The sequence below is a fragment of the Panthera onca genome, chromosome C1 (genome assembly GCF_046562875.1).
Source record: "Panthera onca isolate mPanOnc1 chromosome C1, mPanOnc1 haplotype 2, whole genome shotgun sequence".
NCBI classification, from domain to species: Eukaryota; Metazoa; Chordata; class Mammalia; order Carnivora; family Felidae; genus Panthera; species Panthera onca.
In genome coordinates, this window is record NC_138346.1 from 206,638,449 (window position 1) to 206,655,882 (window position 17,434).

General features: G+C 51.8%; 1 long non-coding RNA gene across 2 annotated transcripts in view; it reads left to right on the top strand.

Moving 5' to 3' along the window:
- The window catches only part of LOC132672534 (uncharacterized), a 42,324-nt gene that overhangs the window by 21,550 nt on the left and 3,340 nt on the right, over positions 1 to 17,434 (top strand). Inside the window, exons 3-4 of one of the 2 annotated variants that reach the window (XR_013557122.2) lie at positions 5,633 to 5,701; positions 17,021 to 17,146. This is a non-coding gene — a long non-coding RNA (uncharacterized LOC132672534). The remainder of the gene's footprint in view (positions 1 to 5,632; positions 5,702 to 17,020; positions 17,147 to 17,434) is intronic. The other variant, XR_013557123.2, reaches the window with a different exon arrangement.

Consider the following 17,434-nt stretch of genomic DNA (forward strand, 5'->3'; position numbering starts at 1 on the left):
TTTGTAGAACACGTATGTGCCTGGCACGCGGTAGGCTGGCTGTCTTATGCACAGCTGTGTGGCTCCCTAAAGTCATAGCACCTGTCTGAGCCTCAGTTGTCTCATCTGCCAAATGGGCATTTATTTCGTGCCAGGCATTGTGCTAGGTCCCCGTGAGTCAGGATGTTATTTAACATGAACAGTAACCAATAAAACCAATTTCTCTTAGTCCCATTTTCCAGATAAGGAAACCGAGGTGCAGGGGAAGCAACTTGATGTGTCTGTAGATATTTGGCTAACGACCAAGATAATCCAGGTCAGACTCAGACCACAGCCCATGGCCCCTACACGTGTCAGCCTTAGGTTTCCGTCCAGGGAATTCTTTAGGGCTTATGCGCTTGCCTGGGATTGTGGAGTCTGGGGACCGGTGTCTGCTCGAGCAGCAGCCTCAGGCTGATACCCCCGCCCCCCAACAAGGCTTCACAGACTGTGATCTCCCTCTGTACCCTGCCTCGGCATGGGGCTCAGGTCCTACCTGGGCCTTCCCACTTCCCCCGGGGCCGGGAGGAGGCTGGCAGGCCCCAGGCCATGTTGGGAAGGCCATTAGCTGGCACTGGAGCCCGAGTGCCGGTAATGACCCTATTTTCACACGGAGGCAGCTCACAGCCTCTCCCCACGCTGGAATCTGCTCCCGGAGCTCCCATTCCGGAAGGAAGCAGCAACAGATTATGTAACTCAGAGCAGGTTATGTAAGGATGTAGCAGGCCCTGGTGGGACTGGGGAACAGGGCAGTGCCCCCAGCCCCCAGCAGAAGTCTCTGGGGGGCAGGACCAGGCTCCTGGCTGTCGCCTTGGGACCGAGACCCTCAGCTAGGCCTGGGCAGGAGAGGGGAGGGCGAGGCCGCCGTATGGAGTGGGACAGCGCTGGTCAGGGAGCCAGCAATCCTAGCTCGGGTCCCAGCTCTGTCATGAATTGGGCAAATCCTTTCCCCTCTCCAGGCCTCAGTTTCCCTTTTTGGAAAACCGAAGAGGGGTGGCTTGGGTAAGCTCTAGGGGCCCTGCGGGTTCTGGGGGTGCTGTGTCTGTCACCTTGGAGGCGAGGCCCAGATTTCCAGGTTCTGACGCTCATGCGGTTGCCAGCTGCTTGAGCAGGGCACTGTCTCTCTCTGGGCCCTGACTTGCTTGTCTGTCTGTAGGGAGCCGGGCTCCCCTGTCAGCCTTGTTGGTGCCAAATGGGCCTGCACTTTTGGGGTTCCAGAGGTGGGTGAGAGAGCGGAGCCGGGACATTCCGCCCCTAGTCTCTCCTTCGCTCCCTGATGGAGTCCTTGCAGAGAGCCCCCACATCACCAAACAGTAACAGTCAGGACGAAGACAGCTCCAATGGCCCCGTCAGGCCTGTGCTCAGGCCCTCTGCGTGCGTCGTCCTAACTAGCTCTCACAAGGGCCCTGGGAAGTATGTACCTTTATTACCTCTATATTACCGGTGGGGCCGAGGCTCAGAGGGGGGCAGGTGACCTACCCAAACTCACACAGCCCGTCAGCGGCCAGGCCAGGATGTGACTCCAGGTACATCCGACTTTAGCGCCCATGATACTGCAAGTCTGCACAATGCGGGCCTGCTTCTCTCTGGAGACCGGAGAACTGGGTACGGCCAGATGGTGTAAACAGCCCTGTTCCGTGGTCTAGGCTCTGAGGAATGTCCGTCCCCCTCACTAGCCACCCCCGGGCCTCTCTGGACTCTCCACCCCCCCTTGTTCCTTTTGTGCCACCCACGGCGTCCACGATGGCATCTGGAAAGTGGGCAGTGCAGGCTGTGTGGGCACACGGGCACTTGTATTTTTAAACCCTGGCTCTGGCCAAGCTCTGAAGTCAATTCAGACAGGGCCAGGGGTTTTTCTGTGGCTACTGTTGACCCTGAGTGGGAGGGCTGGGGGGCATCACTGGCATCAGGAGGCACCCCGCTGGTCAGTGGGACTGTTATCAGCCGGGGAGATGCTCAGCGCCGGCTGGGGTCTGTGCCCCTTGGACCCTGGGAGCCCTGGAGCCTGAGTGAAGAGCATGACAGCAGGGGGCAGGTCGGAGGCTTGGAAGGAGGAACCTGGAGAGAGCAGGGGAGGAGGGAGGAGGTGGAATGAAGGTTGAAGGGGCTGCAGAATATGGGCGAGAGGGCCTTTACAAAGCTTAGAGTCCAACCCCCTGACTCTGAGATGGGGATGCTGAGGTCCCAAGAAGGAGAATGTCCGGGTCACAAAGGGAGTTAGAGGCAGAGCCAGAACTCGAACCCAGAGTGCTTGACCCCCAAGCAAGAGCAATTTTGGACTAGCTTCTCATCTGGGCTCCCAGGGAAGTCCTACTCACGGAGGCTCTGCTCCCAGGTAGGGGAGTTTTATCTGCCTGTAGGCAAGCTGGGGAGGAGGAGGCCCCTCCTGTGCCCACCAATGCCACCTCGTTGAAGAAGTCAGGGCAGGATTTCATAATCAAGGCCAGATGACAGCGGAAGACGTGACTGGGGAGTGAGAGGACACTCTATAGCCACTGGGTCCCACCGGGGCTACCCCCAGTCTCTCCCTCCTGGTTCTTGGCGTGTTGGCTGCTTTCCTTGCCCTGACTCCGGGCACCAGGAAGGTCCCTGATACCATTACACAGAGCAGGAAATTGAGGGGAGGCCACTTACCCCTCATGACAGAGAAACATGATAAAACTGAGGCATGGAGAGAGGGAAGACACGGCTTTTGCCCCAGGCTTGGATGCTCTCGAGCTGTATGACTTTGTCACAGCACGTTTCTGGGCGTCAGCTTCTTCATTTATCACACGGGGACAATCAGCAGCAGCATTTACCAAGTGCTAATTTTATGCCAAGCTCTGGAGCGATCACTTTCATATGTTATTCTTCTCAACCTTGAGATGGTCCATTTTTCAGATGAGGAAACCGAGGCTCTGCATGGCAGAGCGGGGCTGGGGATACACACAAGCCAGTATTTTCAGCCCTCTTCTCTCACCTCTGCCCAGACCCAGTCCAGGCCCCTCTCCAGATGCCTTCTTGCCCACCCGTGCCTAATCCACTCTCCACACCACTGCCACCAGCGCTGGCCTTTGGAAAACATGAGCAAACTTGGTTATCCGCTCCCCAGCTGGAATCTTCATGGATCTGCACTGCCTCTGGGGAAAGTCCGAATTGCCTAACTTGGCATTCAGGGCCCTTTTGTAAGCCAGCCCCTTGCTCCTCCAGAGTCCCTCTACCCTGGCCACATCATTCTCTGGACAAATTTTCTTCTCCTCCCTCATGCCCTCACTCAGGCAGCTCCCTCTGCCATTTTCACTTTATCATCACACTCCTATTCCTCCCTTGAAACCAGCCCAAAGTCACTGCTTCTGTGAAGATTTCTGTGCCTGTCCCTGGCGGAACATCAGTCCCTCACGATGCTCCCTTGGCCTTGAGAGTGGTTCTCATCACATAGTTTCTTAGGTACTTGCTCATGTGGTACTCTCCCCAACTCACTTCACATCACCCAAAGATCCCCGGGGGGAAAGGAACTAGGTGAGCCTCTCCTGTGTCCCCAGCCCCGAGGCCGAGCAGATGAGTAAGAATGGATCAGGAAGCGGCAGAGAATGGCAGATCAGAAAAAGTTCTCTCTGGGTAGAGGCCACGTCTTGGCCGAACAGCTTTGTCTGCATCCCACTCACGAAGGATGGTTCAGGTTGAGAGCTAACGGCCCGCAGTTAGACAGACCTGGAATTGAGATGTGTGGTTTTGGGTAAGTCACTGAACCTTTCTGAGCCTCTGGTTCCTCATCTGTGAAATGGGCAAACAATATCGTTAAAATGAGGAATCAGTACTCTAGTGCCTGGGAAACTTCTAGAGCAGAGCCTAACCTGCAATAAGGTAGGTGCTCAGTACAAGTTTCTTCTTTATTCCTGCTATCGTCTTCCATCATCATCATCCCCTTCCATCATTATAACCAACGTCATCATCTCCTTCATCCCAACATCATCTTAATCACCTCCATCATTACAACCAACATCATCCCCTTCATCTCCCATCATCATCACCTCCATCATCATCACGTTCAACCCAACATCTCATCATCACCTCTGTCAATATAACCGTCATCATCCCCTTCATCCCAATGTCATCATCATCCTCACCACTGTCATCGTCATATCCATCCCCATTGTCATCATCATCATCACCATCTTCATCATCATTCTTCAAAGCCCTCTTCTTTCCCAGATACCTGCCCCTTGCACTGGAGATGCTGCAAGTATGAGGTGCCAGCCATGTGCCAAGAATTGGGCTAAGTGCCTTCCTTTCATCATTCCATTTAATTTTCACCCTGAAATACAAACGCAAGCAAAAATCACTTCTTTCCTGTGGAGAATCTTCACAGGCACCATATGGGTTGCTACAATGATCCCCGTTTTACAGATAGATAACCTGAGGCTCAGAGAAGTAAAGCAACTTGCCAAGATTATCCACAGCTTGTAAGCAGAGGAGCCTGGTCCAACTTTGGTCAGCTCTTTTAGCAACACCAAGCTGCTTGGGGCTCCTGATTCACTTGCCCTTACGGTTTTCCGCATTTGCTGCTTGTTGCCAGTGCTCCCTGCAAAGGGTCAGTATAAGTTTTCAGCACTTTCCTGGGTTCCCTGGGCCCAGCAGAGAAACAGCAGCATTTTTTAGTGAGAGTTTTACTCAAAATCTAGAAAAGCAAAATTGGGCATGAGCAAAGATGCCAGGGAGCTGGGTAGAGATTTGTAGGCTCAGAAGCCGGGGTCTTGGGACCTTACCAGCTTGCTCACTCTGGACACACGTCATCATTACTCTGGACTCACAGCCTGGGCCAGGGTGTTCCTGCCTGAGGATCCAGTCCAAAGGAGCCACTCCAGAGAAACTCCACTCCCACCTCAATCTCATTTCCAATCCCCTTCTCATCCTTGTCCTCTTTCCTTCTGGAGAAGCATCACTGGCATCTCTGAAGTTGGAAAAAGATTCCCATGTTGGCTTTTTTTTTTTTTTTTTAGGGTATGTCTGGTGAAGCTCAAAGGGGAAAATGGTAGATTCATTCATTCTTCAGATCTGTATTGAACACCTACTGTGTACCACAAAGTACCACATGAGGACCCAGACATGACTCAAACACAGCCCCTGCCCCAGAGGAGCCCCTCTTAGATCGTTACCTCTAATTGTAGCTGAGACCTTTCCCACTGCCCTGCCATTGTTCTGCGAGGGTCCAAGGGTAGGAGCCCATCTTCTATCCCACAGAGATGGACACAGAAGGGCTTTCGGAGGATGTTTGTAGAATGGAACTAAACCGAGCTCAGTGGAAATCAACCTCACCATGTAACTATGACCTGACCCTCTTTCCATGGGTCCGCCCAATGTCTCTATGTGGAGGTACCCTCAATGGGGTTTGACTGGGGAGGTCCAAGGGGGATAGGGGAGGAGAGTGAGAGGTTGGGCATTTTGTATAAATGTGCAAATCCAAAATTCTGTGTGAGAATATGGAGGTCTTTTGTTTCTTTTGCTGACCTTGGTCAGGTTCCTAAAGCTAGTAAGTGGCTGGTTTATTATTCTGTGCCTAACACACAAGGTGCTCAATAAGTGAATGAATGAGTGGATGAATGAATATGTATCTGTATTGTCTCACTTATTTCAGTAGATTTTGCTGATTGGAGGCTCCTCATTGACCGAGAAACATTGGAGGCTTACTCTCTTGGGATTTTGGGTAAGTGACTTATGAGGAACCCTCAAGGCAACAGTGCATAAGTTTTCATGCTTAGAGGAGTAGACCAACTGAAAGGGAAGAGGAGATCAGGGAGTCAACTGTTCATATACTGACTGACCCATCCATTCACCTACCTATCCTGAGTTGGGACCAGACATTGCAGGTTTTCATCACCAGAGGGGTGGGCCCATCAGATGGGAGAGGTGAGGAGAGTGTCCACATTTCATCCATCCATCCATATACCCACCCACCCATCCATCTATCCACTATTGACCCTTTAATTTGTGTGTTTATGTATCCATCCATCCATCCATCCCTCTATCCATCCATCCATCCCTCCCTCCATCCATCCATCCATCCATCCATCCATCCGAGTCACATTGTTCATTGTTGTTGAATGCCAGCCTCAGGACTTTAGACTGAAAACTATCTTCTGTGACAGCTGTCAAGGAGAGGAGGTTAATCTGCATGAACAGCCCCAATGCATGCTGGAAGCTAATTGGGCTTAAGCTGGGATAGTCAGAAAGGGACCTCTGCACACCGTCATGCTAGTTTTAGAGAGAGATGGGAAGCAGATGGGATATAGCAACTCTCATGAGCAAACACCCGGGTTATGCACTTATTAACCAGTTCATACTAACTCTAGAGTATAGGACAGCAGACAGATTGATCTGGATTGGCTCTCAAAAGTTCTTAAAAGGGAGAGTACCTACTTAGGCTTTCTGGCACCACTGTTGGGTTCAGGACTGAGTAACAAATACTTTTTGAATGAATAAACAATCTGGGAGGGGGTGACTTCCAAAAGCTCAGGGTCAAAGCCAAGATTGGACCTGCAAGAGGGGCCAGGCCTCTTGGAGGAACTGTCACCTTCTCTTTGCCTCCGTGTTCCTTTCTCCCCACAGCCTGTACTTGACTTCAGCCTGCACTCAGTGTCTGAGATATAGTAGCAATGTTTCCAGAATGAGTGAGTGGACAAATGTATCCACTAGTTGCACAAACATTTATTGAGTGCTTACTGTGTGTCAGGCACTGTTCTAGGAGCTGGGGGTACAACAGTACACAAGACAAACGCCCCATCATCGTGGATCTCAGTTTAATGCTCAACGTATTTAAAAAACAGAAGTGAGTCACACCTCTTGTGGGGCAGATGCTGCCGCTGTTGTTTCTTGAGAGTCTGTGCCAAGTGGTGTTTCCAGGTGCCAGTGGGAGATGGTTGTCTTGGAACCAAGGCTCAGTGGTTGTTTCTGGGCAAAAAAAACCCAAAACCAAAACCAAAAACAAAGCCCTCCCAAAACGGTGAAGAGCACCTAGTGAGGAGGCCAGCCTGGTGGAAAAATCCTAGGTGCTGTTGACTGAGTACTTGTTACACGCCAACATATAGGATCTCTCTCTGATGTCTCTGCCTTAGGAGGTAGGCTCTTTTATTTCCTCTGTCTTACAGAGGAGGAACTGAGGCCCCAGAAGCTCACCCAAGCTGGGACTCACCCAAGGCCACCTGGGGAGAGGGTGGTGAAGCCAGGATTTGATTCCAGGTCTGTTTGGATGCCCTAGGCCCAAGTTCTTGTCCTATGCTCAAATTCTTAACCACTTGGCTTGAATGCCAGGGAGGGTGGCAGGGGGTAGCAAGCTGCAGCCTATACAGGGACGGGGCCTGGCCGTGGAGAACTTTAGAGCGCTACCTTGGATGCTGTCTTAGCCCTAACACGCTCTTGTCCTTGATTGTGAAGCTGTCACGGGTGACTTCAGACCTTGCTCCTTGCTGCCTGCCCACCAAGAAGGCCATTCTGCAAAGCAAATCGTGTCTGCCCACAGCCAATATGGATCCTATACATTTACACACATCGCTGAACACAAATTACAGATTGTTGTAATTTCTAAACACTTCCCTGCCACTTGGAGCTGCAGGGGGAAGCCCTGAGCCTCAGGGAACACCGTCAACAGCTCTCAGCCCTGCTGGGCACGCTGCAGCTCTGGGAGGGGACAGTGAGTCGGCATCGTAGCTGCTCCCACTGTCTTGGTGGCGGGATAGAGAACCTGGTTCTGCTGCGGCTTTGAAGGCTGACCCCATCCCAGCTACTTGTGCAAATTTGCACTGATTCCCTCCCACGTCTGGAAGCCCATCCAGAAACTAGAGATGCTTATTATACTAAAACCGTGCACACAGCCACCTCTCATTGAGCACTTCCTATAGCCCAGACACCTAATTCTCACTACAACCCTTGGAAATAGGTATGTGTCATCCCCACGTTATTATGAAGGTGGAAACAGGTTCAGAGAGGTTAAGCAACTCACTCAAGGTCACCCTACTATTGTTGAAGTAATTGTTGGAGATGGTCACAAATCTGACTGTGACGGATTTAAATGTCTGGTTCTTGGCTCTGATGTGGTCCTGTCCCCGACCTGCCTCTTCTCTCTGAGACCCACAAGGAGACCTAACTTGGGGGAGCAGCCAGCAGCAGTGGACTCGGAGAGGATCCACAAGAACAAACTGAGGGGGCCAGCTTACCGTGTGTGCAAAGGTCTTAGGGCACGTGTCCTTTTGTGTTCACATCCGTGTCCTCACGTGTGTCCTTGAGGTGTTCCATATGCCCACGTGCTCGAAGTTGTATGTTCTGGATGTGTTTGCATGCTCACATGTATTTGCAAGTGTGGGACTGGGTGCTTTTATGTTCTTGTTCACAAGTATCAGTGTGTGTGTGTGTGTGTGTGTGTGTGTGTGTGTGTGTGTTCGTGCTAATGCGCATGGAGTGTGTATCTAATTTTCATCAGGTTCTCACTATGTTCCAGGCACGAGCTAAGTGCTTTACAGGTATTGACTAATTTCATTCTCATAGTAATCCCACGAGGCAGGAACTGTTAACATCCCCAAATCACAGATGAGGAAATTGAGGCACGGGGAGGGTACCAAGTTGTCCAAACATCCCTTCTTTGTGATTACAGAAACTCTTTACGTCCTTTATGCTGCCTTCCTCATTTTGGGTCCATGTGACTTAGGTACTGGCCCCCACGTCCCCCACACCTGAGTTGGCTGTGGGACCCACGTGTGGCAAATCAGAGCCACTGTGATTGGTTCCAGCAGCTGAGCCAAGCGGCTCATGAGAAGCATCTGGGGGTAGTTCAATGTTACTGACAGCGTGGTCTGCAGATGGCAACATCCATTCCTGGATGCAGCCCAAACCCCTGGAAGCGGGAGCCTGCTTCCACAAGCCCTCTAGGTGACCCTGTGCATTTGAGGATGTGGACCTTGAGGTCAAACTGCCTGGGTGGCTGGAATCCAGCCCCACCAGCCACAAGCCATGGACAAGTTATAGAAGGTTCCTGTACTTCCGTCTCCTCATCTGTGAAGTGGAAATAAGAGGGGTCCTGGCATTTTTGAGGACAGAATAGGCTTATACATGCAAAGTGCCTAGAGCAGTCCCTGGCGTGTGTCCAGTTGCGGGAGGGTTCACTGTCACTCTGTTATTACTCGGGGACAGGTAGAGGACCCAGTCCTGCCCAGTGAGCATCAGCCCGGAGACTTTTGCTGGCACCGGTAGAGAGAGTCTCCTGCTGAACTAGGATTAAGCCTGGAGCTGCCGTTGGTGACCTTGTACTGCCTCGGGGAAGGGTGGCCTGGGAATAAAGCTGCCAAGAAGGAAGTGAAGGGGAGAGGCGTCCTCTGGGACACTTCTCGAGTGCCTGGTCCATGCCTGAAGCCACTGGACTTTTCAATGTCGTGGGCAAATACATTTTGTTCTGGCTTTAGCCACTTTGAGCTGGGCTCCTGTCCCTCATCCCTGAAGGACTCCCACCAGGTGCCTAATCTGACTCAAACCGTTTTTGCAAAGAAGTGACTCAAGTCAGTCCAAGACCGGACAGAGAGACGGGGCGGTTCTTGGATTTCTGACCCCCAGCCGGGCACCTTTTCATGGCTGTCTCATCCTGACAAAGCGACCCCAGGCCTCATCTCCTGCCCCGCCCCTGTCATTCTCTCTGGCAGGCAGCCTCAGGCCGCCCTGCCCGCTGGAGGCCCGCTGCAGGCCCACTGCGTTTCTTGCCAGCATCATTGCTTGCCCGAGTCCCAGCTGCACGTTAGGCAGCCTCGTCAGGAACCTGGGCACTTAAGCCACGTGGGGGCTTTTTGAAGAGGCCCTTTTGCCTTTTGAAGGTCAAGTAGGTCTCTCTTCTGCCAGGCCCCTCACCCCCAGCCTGGAGATGGGCTGAGGTCAGAGGCAGATGGACCTCGTGGGGGGTGGCTGACCTTGTGCCAGGACCGGGCAGGTGTGGGCAGGCCGGAGGGCATTTTCTGCCTTAGCTTCCCCAGTGTGCGGGCCTCTGGCTTCCTGCTTCTTTCCTCAGCCTGCTCAGGCTCTCTTTGCCTTCTGCCATCACTCCTGGCTTTCCATCCGTCTCCCCCAGCTCCGCTCTCCCACCCACCCCCAGCTTCGCAAGCCCCTGCGGCCTCCCAGACCTGCCCCTGTCTGACCTCTCCTGGGTCCTGCGCCCCACCTCCCCAGCTCACCCCCACACATCCCAGGTCTCTGTGACATGGGCCCCTCCCTCTCCCCAGGCCTCTCCTGACATCTCCATCCTGTCTGCCTCTCCCTGCCTCAAGCAGCACCCCACACCTGTCTCCCTCCTCCCTCCCTCTCCTCCAGGTGGCCCGCTGCCAGTTGGGTACCAGTTGGGTTGCCATGGAAACCACTGAGCTGCTTAGAAAGCTGCCATAGATCTAATCATGGGCCATGAGGTTTCAAGGAACAGCTCACTTTCTGGACGAAGGACTGGTGCTGACAGCCGATTAGGCCGAGCCTGGGATGGGAGAAGGGGAGCAGGAGGTGTGGAAGGTGTCAGCCAAGGCAGGGCTAGGCCTCAGGGGCACCTTGGGACTAGAGGCCGGATCTACCCAGCCCCCACCGTCCAGCCTCCCAGACCTTCTAGGGTTTCCCTGAAGAGATCAGCGATGCTCGATTTCTTCTCTCCTTCTTCCCCATCACTCACATTCACTCATTCACATTCATTCATTCACACATCAGATTGCCCCCCACTTTTGGTCATGAGCTTCCAAGGCTTTCCCAGCCCAGTGGGAGGGACAGATCCTCACACGGCAACCTTCCCCCGGGGGCTGCGCTCTGCTGGACGGCATCCAGGGAGACGCAAGGAGGGCGGAGGTCCATGCCAACTGGGGACAGTGAGGGGATGGGGGAGGTGCTTCCCAGGGGATCCTTGAGCTGAGTCTCGAGGGATAGGAATGCATCAGCTAAGCAAAAGGTGAGGGCCCTTCTGGACCCACAAGTTCTGTCTCTGAAGCTGGGGCCACGGGCTCTGTTTTGGGGTGCACTTGAGTGAGGGCATAAGGAGCCGCTACTGCCTCCTCCAAAAGGTGTGCCTTCCGAGCAGACCCTTCTTACAGCTGTGCTGAGGATGGGTGGGCAGGGGGGTGACCCCACTCCTGGAAAAATAGCCCTAAGTTCCCAGCACCCAAGTCCCCCGGAGTTGATGGGAGGACAGGAGGGCGGGGGATTTTTTGGAGGAGATGCTCACACCTGCTAATGCCCCCCATCCTTAGTTGTGTAGCCAACGGGTTGCGTCAGAACTTTATGGCCAGAAGGGCCTGCCAGCTTCGTCTAATCTCAGATGGCTCCCCCTGGTACCAGGCTTTTGGTTTCTCTCATCCAAGCCAGAGACTGTGTTTGCACATAATTTGCATACATTTGCATGTGGTGTCAGCAGGGCCCAGCATAACACGGGAAAAACACATTTTTCTCGCCAGGGTGCTTGCAGCCTGGATTAGAGCCCAGGTGTGCAGAAACCCAGCCTATAAAGTTCTTCCCTTCTGGGGTCCTCTAGGACAGTCTTTCCTGCATCCCTCCCCTCACTGTCGAGCTTGAACCCCCAAGTCAGCAGGTGGGGAGGGTGTCCCAGTCAGGGAGCCTGGATTCTCCTGGTCCTGGCCCAGATGTCTACTTGCTCTGTGACTTGACAGGTCCCCTTTCCTCTCAATGTCTCCATCTGCCTTTGTAGAAGTCTAAGGTTTACAGAAGATCAGGAAGTGGAGGGTGTACACCTGGAGAAGCATCATGGCATTCATTCATTTTGTTCTATGCGTCGTGTGCTTAAGATGTACCAGTGCCCTCTGTTCTGGAATCACAAAACCAGCCACGATCCTTGCCTCTGGGGAGTTCTGGGGAGACTGGCATTAATCAAATGACCACACAAATCAATGCACAATCACAACTGTGATAAGTGCTCCATAGAGATATGTGGTGCTTTATGGGAACCCAGAATTAGTCTGGAAAGTCACAGAAGACTTCCTGGAGGAAGTATCCTTTGGCTGAGATGTTAAGTACAAGATGCTATTTAGGTAACAGGGGCTAGAAGAGCTTTTCAGGGAGAAGAAAAAACGTGTGCAAAGGCCCTGGGGTGGGAAGGAGCAGGGCAAGTGTACAGAAGGGAGAGGAAGGTGCTGTGTCTGTCTGAGTGAGAGGGGTGTGAAGAATAGACAGGAAGATGGGGCCAACCCACAGGACCCTTCTGACCCACTAGGGAAGGTTGTCTTTAAAGCACTGATGCCTTTATTCTAAGAGCAGTAGGAACCATCAAGCCAGGAAGTGACATAAGCAGGTTTGCATTTTGCAAGGATGGGTGTGATGAATGCAGGATCACCAGCCAGGAGGGTGGGATTGTCGCTGGAGAAAGCTAGGGCCTGGCTTAGGTCACAAGGGTGGGGATGCAGAGGAGGGGAGGCATGGGGCCACCAGGTGGTGGCACAGACCAGGCTCAGTGATAGGTGAGTAGGAGGCCGGTAGGGGGAGGGGTGTTGGCAACGCCCTCTTGATATCTGAACAGCCTTGGGGCCATGGCAGTGAATGTGGGACTGGCAGGCTTGAAGATGAAAAGCAGGAGCTGAGTTATGGTCATGTTGAGTTTACACTGCCTCTGAGGCATCCCAGTGGCAGTTGGTAGAAGCATCTGGAGCTCAGGGAAGGGGTGGATGGGGACGTTGTGTCCTCCCAGTTCTCAGACCCAGGTAGGGGACTCCTCAGGATCTCCTCTGCATCTAGCACCTTCCAGAAGCAACCAACCTCATCTGTCTTTAGTATTTTAGACTTATTTCTTTTCTTAATTTATACACACACACATATATATTTAAAGTTTATTTATTTTTGACAGAGAGAGAGAGAGAGACAGAGCATGAGTGGGGGAGGGGCAGAGAGAGGGAGACACAGAATCTGAAGCAGGCTCTAGTCTCCAAGCTGTCAGCACAGAGCCCAACGCGGGGCTTGAACTCATGGACTATGAGATCATGACCTGAGCTGAAGCTGGATGCTTAACTGACTGACCCACCCAGGTGTACCTATAAATTTTTTATTTGAGAGAAAGAGAGAGAATGGGGGAGGAACAGATGGAGAGAGAGAGAGAATCCCAAGCAGGTTCTGCACTCCATGTGGAGCCTCATGCAGGGCTCGATTTCATGACCCTAGGATCGTGACCTGAGCTGAAATCAGGTGTCAGATGCTCAACCGAGGTGTCCCTAGATTCTTTCTTTCTTTTTTTTTTAAAGTTTATTTATTTATTTTGAGGGGGGAGGGACAGAGAAAGAGGGAGAGAATCCCAAGTAGGCTCCATACTCAGTGCAGAGCCCCGCGTGGACCTTGAACCCACAAACCGTGAGATCATGACCTGAGCCAGAGTCGGATGCTCAACTGACTGAGTCACTGAGGCGCCCATCCCCTAGACTTATTTCTAATCTAAGGATAGACAGAACACTGGGGAATGTGGCAAGCATCTTCCCACATTACCTGTGTTAAACTCGCATCCTCCCTAAATGGGGAAGGTATATTCTGAACCCCAAGCACCCACAAAGGAATTCTAGGAAGGCTGCACATTCTGGAGAACATGATTCGGATGTAGAAACTTTAGGATTCCTGGGATCTTTGATGGTTTGTCGGGACAAAGGGACAATATTTGAGATCAGGACATTCAGAAAATGGAGGCTCTGTGGTTTCCATGTTATTTAGGAACAGGAGAAACCAGGAAGGAAGGGAGGGGAGAGAAAGAAAAGATCTATTATTTAGGAACTGCCAGCTGCCAGACCTTAGGCTAGCATTTTTTCTTTTTAGTAGTATCATACTGTTTACTTCTTACAAAAGTGAGGTAGCTATAAATCAGCCCATTTTATAGGTGAGAAAATAGAATCTCAGAAAGGTTAGATCACTTGCCCCAAGTTGGGTCGGAGCTGGAATTCTAGCCCAGATTTGTGCTCTTTCCACCACATCAGCCGTACCTGAAAGTGGAGTTTTAAGCTGGTGCCCAGGAAGGATTTGGCTTTCTTAAGGGCCAGATGCTGGGAGGGCAAGGAGGCACTGCCCAGTAGGAGTGCAGGGCTCAGCACAGGCTGTGTGAGGCTCCCAGTAGCCCTGCTTTCAGACCAGGGATCTGCACCTGGCCCTGCCCCTCACTTAGCAGTCTCAACTCCCCTTTGTCTGCAGGAATTTTCCAGCCACATTGCTCTCCTCACTGTCCCCTGGGAATGCTACCTGCTTTCTCACCTCCACGCCCTTGTTCCCACTGTGGCTACTTCTAGAAAGCCTTTTTCTGCCCATGCCCTGCCTGCCCTCTGCATCCCAGCTCCTGGCATAGTTCTCCTCATTCTTTGTGACCCGGCTCAGTGGTCTCCTCTGAACCCCCCTGCCTCACCCCCCAAGTAGAGTTGGCCCCCTATCTCCTAGGCCAGGAGGGTTCCTAAAAGTCTCAAAGCCAGACTCAAATCCTGACTCCTCCACTTAGGAGCTCTGTGACTTAGGGCAAGTGACTTCCCCTCTGTGGCTCCCTGGCTGCTTCTCTGCAAAGTGGGGATCCTAATGGCTCCAACTTCACAGGCTCATGGTAAGATTAATGTAATGAGATGACAGAAGTAAAGCCCTGGGCCCAGTGCCTGGCACATAGTGAGTCCTCTGTGAGGGAAGGCCATTGTATGGGTTGGAGCCCATTCTTTTGCGAGTATTTATTTACTCTGTTTTCCTTACCAGGCAGGGAGCTCCTTGAGAACAGAGCCTTCTTTTATTTTAGTATTCCCAGTACATCCCATAGACCTGATACATTCCAGGTGTTGAGTGCAGGTTTGTTGAATGAATGGACAGACACCAGCATCTTTATTCTCTATATTTTGCTTCCTTTCTCCACACCTGGCTTTTCAAGGTAACATTTGGGTTCCATACTCAACTGTACCCCTTTGCAGAGCCCAGCCCTGCACCCGGCAGGTGCTCAACAAAGGTCTGTGGTTTATTTCCATAGGCAGCCCCTTTCCCAGACGAGTGGGATTCAGTCCCTGATCCACACAGGCGTCAGCCATCCTCTGGGGTGTAATGGATACGTATTTCTCATTGTCCACGTGTCTTGCCTTCCCTGCTGAACACTGTGTTAAATGGTTGTTTAGTAGCTCAAGTGCACAGATATTCCTTTCAAAATTACTACCTTCACCTTTTGTTGGCAAAACATGCCATATGAAACATCCCAACCTCTTACTGAGCATGGCTGTATGGTTTCTGTTGCCACCTCAGTGGCAGTTCTTGAGGCCAAAAGGCCTTGTCAGGGTTTCAAGTACCTGCTTTGCCAAATATTATCTGGACTCAAGGGGCCAGTGGGAGCTGACAGGCCAGCTGGGTTAACCTGAGCTGACTTGTCATTGCCATCATGGCATCATCCTCTTTATCACTGACACCACCATCACCACCATTACAGTCGTCACCACTGCCAATGCCACCATCAACACCACCATCACTACCACTGCCATCACCCTCACCACCATCATCCTCATCACCACCATCACCACCATCCTCATCACCATCATCACCACCATCACCACTATCATCTTCATCACCACCATCACCATCACCACCTATATCACCATCACCACCATCACCACCATCATCCTCATCACCATCATCACCACCATCACCACCATCACCATCACCATCCTCATCACCACCATCACCACCATCATCTTCATCACCACCATCACCATCACCATCACCATCATGACCACCATCACCACCATCATCTTCATCACCACCGTCACCATCCTCATCACCACCATCACCACCATCATCCTCATCACCACCATCACCATCACAACCTATATCACCATCACCACCATCATCCTCATCACCATCATCACCACCATCACCACCATCACCACCGTCATCTTCATCACCACCGTCACCATCACCACCTATATCACCATCACCACCATCACCGCCATCACCACCATCACCACCATCATCCTCATCACCATCATCACCACCATCACCACCATCATCTTCATCACCACCATCACCATCCTCATCACCGCCATCACCACCATCACCACCATCATCCTCATCACCATCACCACCATCAATTTCATCACCACCATCACCACCATCACCGCCATCACCACCCTCACCATCACCACCTATATCACCATCACCACCATCACCGCCATCACCACCCTCACCATCACCACCTATATCACCATCACCACCATCACCGCCATCACCACCATCACCACCATCATCCTCATAACCATCATCACCACCATCACCATCACCACCATCATCCTCATCACCACCATCACCATCACCATCCTCATCACCATCATCACCACCATCATCCTCATCACCACCATCACCACCATCACCACTGTCATCTTCACCACCATCACCACCATCATCTTCATCACCACCATCACCATCCTCATCACTGCCATCACCACCATCACCACCATCATCCTCATCACCATCACCACCATCACCACCATCACCACCATCACCACCCTCACCATCACCACCTATATCACCATCACCACCACCACCACCATCACCGCCATCACCACCATCATCCTCATCACCATCACCACCACCATCACCATCACCATCCTCATCACCACCATCACCACCATCACCACCGTCATCTTCACCACCATCACCACCGTCATCTTCATCACCACCGTCACCATCACCACCACCACCACCATCACCACCATCACCACCATCATCCTCATCACCATCATCACCACCATCACCACCATCATCCTCATCACCACCATCACCACCATCACCACCATCATCTTCATCACCACCGTCACCATCACCACCTATATCACCATCACCACCATCATCCTCATCACCACCCTCACCATCACCACCATCTTCACTACCATGATTAATACTATTAAGTATTAACATTTTGAGAACCTTGTCTGTGATAGATGTAGAGCTAAACATCTTACATGCATAACTTTATATAATCCTCCAAATGACCTCATAGGTATGTATGTTTTTTATTTTTGTCTTACAGATGAGAAAACTGAAGCTCAGAAAGGTAAAGAAACTTGCCCAATATCACACAGCCAGCAGGCACTGAAGTCAGTTTTTCAAAAAAATCAAGTCAGCAGACATTTAATGAGCGTCCATTGGCACACAGGTTACAGCACCCCTCTACCCCCCGCCATTACCAGGGTTGCAAAAATGAGTGTGCTTCTTTTTCTTTTTCAAGTTTATTTGTTTTGAAAGAGAGAGAGAGAGAGAGAGAGAGCAAGCAGGGTAGGGGCAGAGAGAAAGGGAGAGAGAATCCTAAGCAGACTCCTGCTGTCAGTGCAGAGCCTGATGCGGGGCTCAATCTCATGAACTGTGAGATCATGACTTGAGCTGAAATCAAGAGTCGGATGCTTAACCAGGCGCCATGAGGCGCCCCAAAATGAATGTGCTTACT